Source organism: Pygoscelis adeliae, unplaced genomic scaffold (assembly GCF_000699105.1).
Source record: "Pygoscelis adeliae isolate BGI_AS28 unplaced genomic scaffold, ASM69910v1 Scaffold121, whole genome shotgun sequence".
Classification (NCBI taxonomy): domain Eukaryota; kingdom Metazoa; phylum Chordata; class Aves; order Sphenisciformes; family Spheniscidae; genus Pygoscelis; species Pygoscelis adeliae.
In genome coordinates, this window is record NW_008824359.1 from 5874218 (window position 1) to 5883847 (window position 9630).

Consider the following 9630-nt stretch of genomic DNA (forward strand, 5'->3'; position numbering starts at 1 on the left):
CCCACATGGACGTTATGAAGAAACAGGGCTGAGCCCTTATAAGGTATAAATCAGGACAGCATTAATTAATTTTACATTTCTGGAAGAAAGGAAAGAAAGAAGGAAGAAATATTTTGTGTGAAAATTGTTTTCCATTTATAAAAGCAGCCCTGTGTTTTTGGAAATTTACCCTGAAATTAGGATCACTTTTTCATGACTTGGATTTTTAATCAAGAGTAAATGTTGAAGGGAAGTTAGTCAAAAACATCTGACCCAACTTCTATTTCCCTCCTTATCCCTTCTGAGCTGAAATATATATATATCTGAATGAGGTTGAAGATGACTCAAAGTGCAATTTGTAATCCACAAGTAACCTGTCCATATCCACTGGCTGATTCAAAGAGGTGCATAAATTTGCAGCTACCTACAGCTAAAGGATCTTTTAGCACAGGCAATGAAGAATCCATTTTTTATGCAGTAGCAGTCTGGGATAAATTGTGAGGTCAGCAGTGTCTCTGCATCTGGTCTTCATTTGGCGATGCCAGATCCATAAGCTTGAACTGATCATGTTTTCTTCTCAATTTTCACCTCAGTGTCATAGAAGCAGGATCAGAATTTTACAGATAAAAAAATAATAATTGCGCACACAAATTACATGTACTTATAAACCAACAATACATGTATTTTTAAAAGGAATTTAAAAAACCCCATGAATTCCAGCTCAAGATTCAAGCCTGAATATAGTGGAAGTATCTGACTCTAGTTCCAGCAATTACATGCATTTGTTGAGATCTGTCAAGAAGCCAAAACAGGATGAATGAAGCGGTCGCCCACTAGGTTCCCACTGGTAGCCCATAAGGTCTTGTCTTCCACCTGGGTATTGCAGGCAGCACTTTGGCAGCATTGCACAGGATCTCAGGGACCTTGTGTAGCAGAAGTCAGTAGAAATTTTCCATTAGAAGTCAATTACTTCTAATAACAGTAATTATGTTGGATATGTAAACTGCCAGTCCAGCAGGGAGTCGGACCAAATGCTTACCTTCCTGCAGAGTACGGGTCAGTTGACATAATTTGCTGGCTACCTTAGGTTTAAAACCATGTGACTTCAAGGTTAGATGGGGACATTTGCCTGAATCTGCTTCTGCTACTTGAATGCATTTATTAGATATATCAATCAGGCATTTTCTGCATCACTTGTGATTCCTGCGCCCAGTATATAGCTGATACAAATCAGTTTGTGTATGGAAGGAAGGTTGTAATTGTGCATGTGTTTTTTCATGCTCATGTTTTTGCTGTCTCAGCCACACTCATTCTGGTGTTTTCTACTCTTTACTGAGCCTGGTGAGAAGTCAGTCTAAGAAAGTGGTTACCTTTTTGAGCACGTTCATAGAGTTGCTACAATTTCTCCTCCCTCAAAAGAGCTCAACTTAGCACAAGTCATGAAAACTCACATGGGAAGAAAAACCCTTGGCTGGAACGGATCACACTGAAAGTGCTATCTTTGCTGTACTGGGTTTTTTCCCTTCTCCACACCTGCAAATTGTGTACACTCAACAAACTACAAAATGGAGTCTCGGATGGCCTCTGAAGAAACACATCTCCACCTAGCCCAAGGAGAGATCTTTTTGCACAAAGGCAAGTTGTCACCTTGCTGCATCTTCCACTAGTGACTTCCAACCAGTAGTTTTTAAATTATTTTTACCATTGAAATTGGCTTGTTTATTACGAGGGTAAGGGATCAAGTTCGGAAACACCCAGCAATGGAGAAGTAATATTTACTGTTAAAGATGGTGCAATAAATTAAAAAGTCAGCTACCATTTCAAATAGCACCAACACGGGCATTTTCCTTTTCTGAAAGTTCTCCTTCTCTACTGTTCCTCCTGCTAAGTGCCTGCAGTGTGCCTCAGTGCAGGAGTCCACAAATGTACAAGTTATCTCACTGCTTTCAGCAGAATTATTTTTATTCAGAAGAATCATTTGCAGCAGTGAACTCTGAGTGTCACTTACAAGGAAATCCAGTCATAATTGAAAGGGTATATGAAATTAAAACTTAAATCAGTAAGTACCACTAAGAAAAAAAAAAAAAATCTAGCTATGTTTGTGCAATTTATATCTATTTATATCTGACTATAGTTCTACACATTTTTATTTATATGTCACCGAGCAGGTAATAATTAAGACACATGCAGACACCTATAATACAAACAATTTTTGCTTGCTATTGTTTGTGCTGTATGCTCATGAGCTTTAGTTATATTTTGAACAACCAGTGAGTTAAAATTGCAAATACCTACAGATCTGAGTCTGCCTTGAGCAGCCTTTTTGGTTCTGATTCCTGACCTACTTTAGAGGTTTTATTTATTTTTTTGCTGAAGGTAGCACCCAGCTTTTCAAAACAAGAAATGCTGAGCTAGAGAAATATTTCTAAACAATAACTTAGTTTGAGAGCAGTCAGTAACTGTAGACTATGTAAGTTCTGGGAATGAAGGATTATATCAAACCAAGGACCAACAATTTTGTTTCTCTAGGTAAATATACGGTGACTTGAACAGGATTGTATGGGGAGAAATGCAGGCAATGGAGGAGAAAGGAAAGGATGAGAACAGGAGAGCGGTAGCTCACCCACTATTATTGCACATTGCTGTATGTATGGCCTGACCTGTGAGATGCCAACACAGCCACAGGACTCAGTTTCCATAACAGCCACTGCAGCTAATCAAAGACAAAGGGTGGATGATGAGGGCACTAGAACAGAAAGCATGATATCCAAATCTGTGTTCCAGGACACCATTAACTTGCTTTGCAATCTTAACCAGTGACGGATGCTTTTATTACCTCCCTGAGATGTGTTTGTCTTTCCCATCCTTTTGGTCAAATGACAATGTCTGAAGTTTGTAGGCAATGTATACACTACAAGAGAAACATGTTCTTTGAATGTATTATATTAAAAAGAGAATTTTTTTGTATGTGATGCAGATACGGCCATTGTTGTATGTCCAGAGAAATCACATTATGTGACATTATGTAAAGCAGCTCCTTATCAATGACTTTCTCTTTCACTGAACTTTCTTACATCACCTGTCATCTTAATGTGTGCAATAGTCAGAAGTCAGAATCAATAGAAACAAGGAAAAGGCCTTTAGGCCCACTCACTGCTAATTCCAATGGCTATGAAGCACCTGAATGCTACAGTGACAGGATTTCAGACAGCTGATTAGACAGAGCTTCTGCAATAGTAATGTAATATACAATGCTTTTGTAGTTAATACATAATTTTCTGGAGATCAGGGCTTTGCATACAAAACATTGATATGAATATGTGTTATTTAATATTTATCAGATTATATAGGGAAAATAGACCATCTCCAGCAAAAGTGGAATGCCTGCAGTTCTACAAAGGGGAAAAAATCTAGCAGATTTCCAAATAAAATTCAAATAGGCTTTAACTTTTACAGCTTTGAGTACCAATAGGTAGATTAAAAGTTAGCTTGAAAAAATGCCTGAGGGAGCAAACAGTTGCTTAATGAGGATACATGGAATGAAATTAAAATGCAGCCTTAATAAAGATAAATTCAAAATGTAATGTTAGCAAAGTCATATTATTTAAATCACATTCCCATCTATAAAGTGACTACATTTGGTCTATCTGGAAAAACAGAATGAAGAAAACATACACAAACCCTCTAATGATCTCCCAAATCTCAAAGGTTGACTTCAAAATTATGGAATAGGATTTAGCCCACAGAGAATATGAATGGTTACATATAGTGCAAAAAACCGTATTCAACTTAGTGAATCTTCAAAGCTGTCTTCCCAAAAGGGCTGGATGTGCATGTTTTGGCTACCGCAAAACAGATTAGTTTTGCTAAATATTAACAAGCCTTTCCTATATGCTTTAATACTTGGTATATTCTCATGCTGTTTTCCTTAGCAGTTAGAGTGTCTTGATCTGACACAGGTATTTCACCGTACAGTCATAGTGACACTGAACACACAGATGTTAAAACTAAGACCTGCCAGACTCAGAGCTAAGTTGACAGACATATACTTCATCAGCAGCGTGTACTTCGTCAGACATAGCTCTCATTCAGCTCAGCCGTATGATGCTATCATTTACTATATTGCAGTGTGATGCGCTAACATATTGTCCATGATCTTTTCCAGTCTCAATGTGAGTGAAGACACTGCCTGTGTATTGGCTCTGAGGGAGCAGAATTGGGCCCTTGCCGCACTCGTTTGAAAGCTCTGATGGAATATATGAAACGTATCCCCTCCTGTCCTTTATATCCCCAAACCCTCATCATGCCAGTAGTTACCTGAGAACAGCTTTCCTGCTGGGTTAATTACCTTTAATTGTGACACTTACCCTTACCAGCCTTCTCACAGGCTGATATGAATGCAGATGGGAGAGGTAATAATTTTAATGGAACTAGAGACTTATTAAACAAAACTTCATTGTAGACCTTCCTCTGCTTCCAGTAAAGTCTGTAATGAAGTTCTCATTGCCTTCAACAAGAGGAGGTGTGTAAGGAGTGATGAGATTTTTATTTTGTGAGATCCCCAGTGTTCATTAATTTTTGCTCTGCAGTATTTGCATACTTTGGGGTGTGGTCTATTTTTTTTTTCTTTTTGTAATTTGCTTTGTTTTGTACTCAAATAATTTAGCTGATTAAACATTTAGTATATTTAGTTATTCTGTTGAAATGGATAGAACTTAGACACCCTAACATGTCACTGATTTCTGAAGAAAATAAGCACGAACATTTCAGATCAGGAAAATATCCACCTACCAGTCTTCAGCAGTGTCCAACTGGAGATGTTTACCAAGGAATATAAGAAAGAAAATATGAATGATCCTTCCCATGATACATTCTTGCAGCCTCCAGCCGTTATTGGTGTAGCGTGATTTTTAACTCAGGTTCTCAACTGAAGTACCATTAATTTACCTCATTCCCCTTTGAACATGTTTACAACAGCCTATGGTAGTGAGCTCCTCAATTTAACTGTGCAGTGTGAAAAAAGTGTTATTTATTTGTTTTAAACTTGCTGCCTGATAATCTCCTTGTGTGTCCCTTCCTTCATTTATTATAGCAATAAATAAACATTCTCTGTTCACCTTCTCCATGCTATCAATTTATTTATCACATCCCCTCTCAGTTACTTTTTCTCCATTGAGGAGTCCTAACCAAGGAAAACTGAAGGTTTTCTCTACCTCTGATCATCTTTGAGCACCTTTCTTTGTACCATTTCTGGGGGTGACAGATTTTAATTGAAAGAAAATTAACTGCATCCTTTATTCAAAGTAGGGGTTTATACAATCATATGCTATCTTTAATTTTGATTTCCCAAGTAATTCCTACATTTTTGAAGGAACTGAAGTGAAGTAAGAAAAAGGGAACCTAACTCACGGCTGTTTGGCAAGTGCTCTTATTCCTCAACTGCCCTGCCTCCTCAGGTGTCAAATATAATTGCAGAAATAGTTTGGGGGCTGTGTAAGGTGGAAGAGGAACTGACCATGACCATGCAGGGAGTGAAGTAAGAAAAAGGGAACATAACTCACGGCTGTTTGGCAAGTGCTCTTATTCCTCAACTGCCCTGCCTCCTCAGGTGTCAAATATAATTGCAGAAATAGTTTGGGGGCTGTGTAAGGTGGAAGTTCAGTGCAGGGTATCACACTCAGTCCTAATCAGAACACAGTTTGTATATACAAGCCTGCCACACCCTGACAAATATCCCCTTACATGATACAGCAAAACGTGTTCAGTGTATATGGAAAAAGACTTGTTGAGGCAAGTCTTCATCCTACATTTGAAGTGACATTTCTTATATAAGGAGCTGGTTATAAGATCGAGAAAAGTCTCCAAGAACAATTTGCTGTATAGTAAAACACTTCTCACATAGCTGAGACAGCCTTTAGCACAGCAGCGTGCAGCATGTACTGCTCCGAGGCTTATTAGAATTCCGGTGAACAAGCTTCTACAATTATGATTTGATTTTAATTAGTTTAGATATTAGCAGAATAGGCCCCAGCAGTCTTTAAATGTCACTGAGTTTCCCAGAAGGCCAAGGGTGTCTCAGCCATCTTTCTTGCTTTGTCCAAAGGGCCTCCGGGAAACCAAGAAAAAGCCAAGAAATATCAAAGACTCCAGTATACTGTGGTCACCCACACTAATCAGCATTGGGTCTGTTAAGTGTCTCTTTGACTTACATTACCAAACCTTTTAAAAGAAGCACATTTTAATAATTCCCTGAAATTACTCACTAAGGGCATATGTAACATTTAGCACATTATTATATACACTGCAATGAGGTTCATCAATCAATCAAAACAGAGTGCAATGTGCATGTTTAAGCTACTTCACAGAAGAGACTGTTGTTGTCGAGAACTTTTCAAAACACATTGGTACAAGTCTACTGGGGTGGTAATTAATTAGGAAGAAGGTGACCGGTGCCATTGTGCACTGGGAAAATATTACCAGGTTGATTCTGACTGAGGAGTAGCTTTTTTGTTAGCTGAAGCAGTTGATTTGCTTTTGTGAAGCTCGGAGATTGAAGGGTCCTTGAGGAATCTAAAGGCCTTGACTATTGTTCAAGTCAGTCCTTTAGCTTTGAGAAGAAGAAGAAAGAAATGTAGAGCTAAAAAAGTTAGAGCATAACTCTGTGGAGGGAATTTAGTACACAAAACACTATGCCAAATATTATTTTTATCATTATACAATTAAAATTATTTGCTAGACTTAAAAATGGCCCCAATAGATTATTAATCTAAGGTTCAAGAAAACTAAGTGAAATTCAGCTCCAAACTTAGCTCTCTGAAAGTGCACTGAGGGTCAAAACTCTCATTATTATAATAGACTCTGGCTCATATTGGTTGTCTAAACAAAGACAAATTGTGCCTTTTGAGTCGCATTGGAATATCGAAGACTTCTGCTCGGAGCTGCCAGGTATGACACAGGAGATGCATAAAACCTGTTCCCTTGTGGAGGAGCATCTAAAGGTTAGGTAAGACGCTGTACAGCATTGTAAATGACTCTAGATGCCTGTGCTAATGGAATGCTGGATATCATAATATCCAGCCTCTTCTCCACTAAACTGTATGTAACATAATCTTGGAGATACTGTCTATGCTGTCTAGAATTCAAATTCCCAAAGCACTTAATTTTTAGAATAGTCACTCGCCCTACGTATTGGTTAAGAGGTTGCAAGTCAGCAGACAGAGTATGAGCAGCCTATCAAATCAAGATTACTGAGACATACTAAGTTCTGTAGACAAGAGCATGCCAAGGGATAAGACATTAATATAATCTCTGGCCATCAAAATGATCAAGTAGAAGTAAGAGCTGATTTGACATGAGCTCAAGACAAAGCTCTAAGTACCAGCTCCTTACCTGAATTGTTAGCATGAGCAAAGCTGTAAGGTCACATACATAAATGCTTGTGAAGTACCTCCCATGTTGTGGTGAGAGGGACCACATAACCACCCCAAGGAATGAGGGAAAAAATGTATTCTCTGGGGTGGCAAAACTGTTCCCGTCTAGAGTCCCTCTTTACTTGACCCTGAAGCCAAAGTTGACAATGTTCACCCTAACTTACACTTGCCTCTGGATCTCTGTGGGGCTTTTTGTAGGGTGCCTAAGGCTCTGAGACATACAGTTATCTTCTGTATGAATTTTTCTTTTTTCAGCCAAAAGTGTTCACCACCAAAATGGTGGGGTTTTGGCATGAAACTAAGAAATGCTTCGTGTGTGCAACAGAAATGCATGCAGCAATCTTGGAGGTTGCAAAGCCTACTGTGATGTATTGGAGTACCATGTAAGGATGGAAGTCAAACCTGAAGCATTTTGATCCATGTGCCCCATGAGGTATGGGATGCCATGTGCTGTCCCCAAGCCATGCTTAGGCTCTGTTCGGAAGATTTCTCATTGGTACAGACCACAACTATGACAGAGAACATGCCAGCAGTAAAGCAAGAGGGATGATGAGCAGTTGGGTATGTGGGATCACTCTCTGTCCCGTTTTATTTAGCATCAGTGTTAACTATGAAAAGCTGCCCACTGTTTTCAAAGAGAAGTGTTCACTCAGGCATTGCTAGTTTGCCAGCTAGCAAACACCTAGCACTTATAACTGGGGCAGAAGAGGGACGGCTTTGTGAAATTGCAACACTCTCACTTAGGAGGTGAATAGCAGAGAAAGGTATCACAGGCCAAACAGTCTCGACATGGGGAATTTTACTTAATTTAACTTCCTGCCAATTAACAGAAACTTTTGATTACAGAAGAAAAACTTAGGTAAATGTCTTCTCTTCCCCTTACTCAGGCTGAAATTCAGTCAACACATCTTCTCCCCTCTTCCTAGTTTCATACCTCCTTTTTTTTTTTGATGTGTGTTACACTTAGCCTGTCCCAGTTCTTCTGGTGATGTGCTGGGTGGTGCAGGAAGTTGGGGTCATGCTTGTAGTGGAGTCTACTTCTTTGCTGCTGCATTTTCCTCTGCTCCAGCGTGGGTCCTTCATAGACCGTTGTCCCTTGGGGGTGTTCCTACCCTGGGATGCAATAAAACACTAGATCTGTGTGCTGTTGTTTCTGCACCGAAGCAGTTTCTGGACCTTAAGTCACCAATACTCCAAGTCTGGTTTTCATAAGGATCTGTGGCTTATGCAATTTAGCCGAGAGTGTGCATGTATGCATGTTTTCACACATCTATCAGTTTCTCCCTAACGACTTTTTAACATATTTGTCATTGTCAACATAATTTGAGAGACTGACAACTCTTTCAATGACATCAAATTCCCAGAAATGTCACTGGGTAGCTCGCTAAAGGAGAAAAACCTTTTTCTGTGATTCCATTGAGAGACAGCTGCAGTACGAACTCAACACGTGATTATTAGCGAACCTGTGGAGAAGGGGCACTACGTACCTCAGCAGTGGGAAAATGTCAGTTCTTGCAGTTCATTAGAGATCAGAAAGTCCAAACTCATCATTTTCAGGTTCGACACCATCTAAGGCACCTGAAGGTGCACAAGTTCATGGGACCTGATGAGGTCCATCCACGGGTCCTGAAGACACTGGAAGATGAAGTTGCTAAGCCACTATCCATCACATTTGAGAAGTCGTGGCAGTCCGGTGAAGTTCCTACTAACTGGAAAAAGGGGAAACATAACCCCCATTTTTAAAAAGGGGAAAAAGGAAGATCCGGGGAACTACAGGCCAGTCAGTCTCACCTCTGTGCCTGGGAAGATCATGGAACAGATCCTCCTGGAAGCTATGCTAAGGCACATGGAGGACAGGGAGGTGATTCGAGACAGCCAGCATGGCTTCACCAAGGGCAAGTCCTGCCCGACTAACCTCGTGGCCTTCTATGATGGAGTGACTACAACAGTGGACACAGGAAGGCTACAGGTGTCGCCTATCTGGACCTCTGTAAGGCCTTTGACATGGTCTCCCACAACATCCTTCTCTCTGAACTGGAGAGGGATGGATTTGATGGGTGGACTGTCCAGTGGGTGAGGGATTGGTTAGATGGTCGCATCCAGAGGGTAGTGGTAAACGGCTCAATGTCCAGATGGAGGGTGGTGATGAGTGGCATTCCGCAGGGGTCCATATTGGGACCGGTACTGTTTAATATCTTCATCAAAGACATAGACAGTGGGA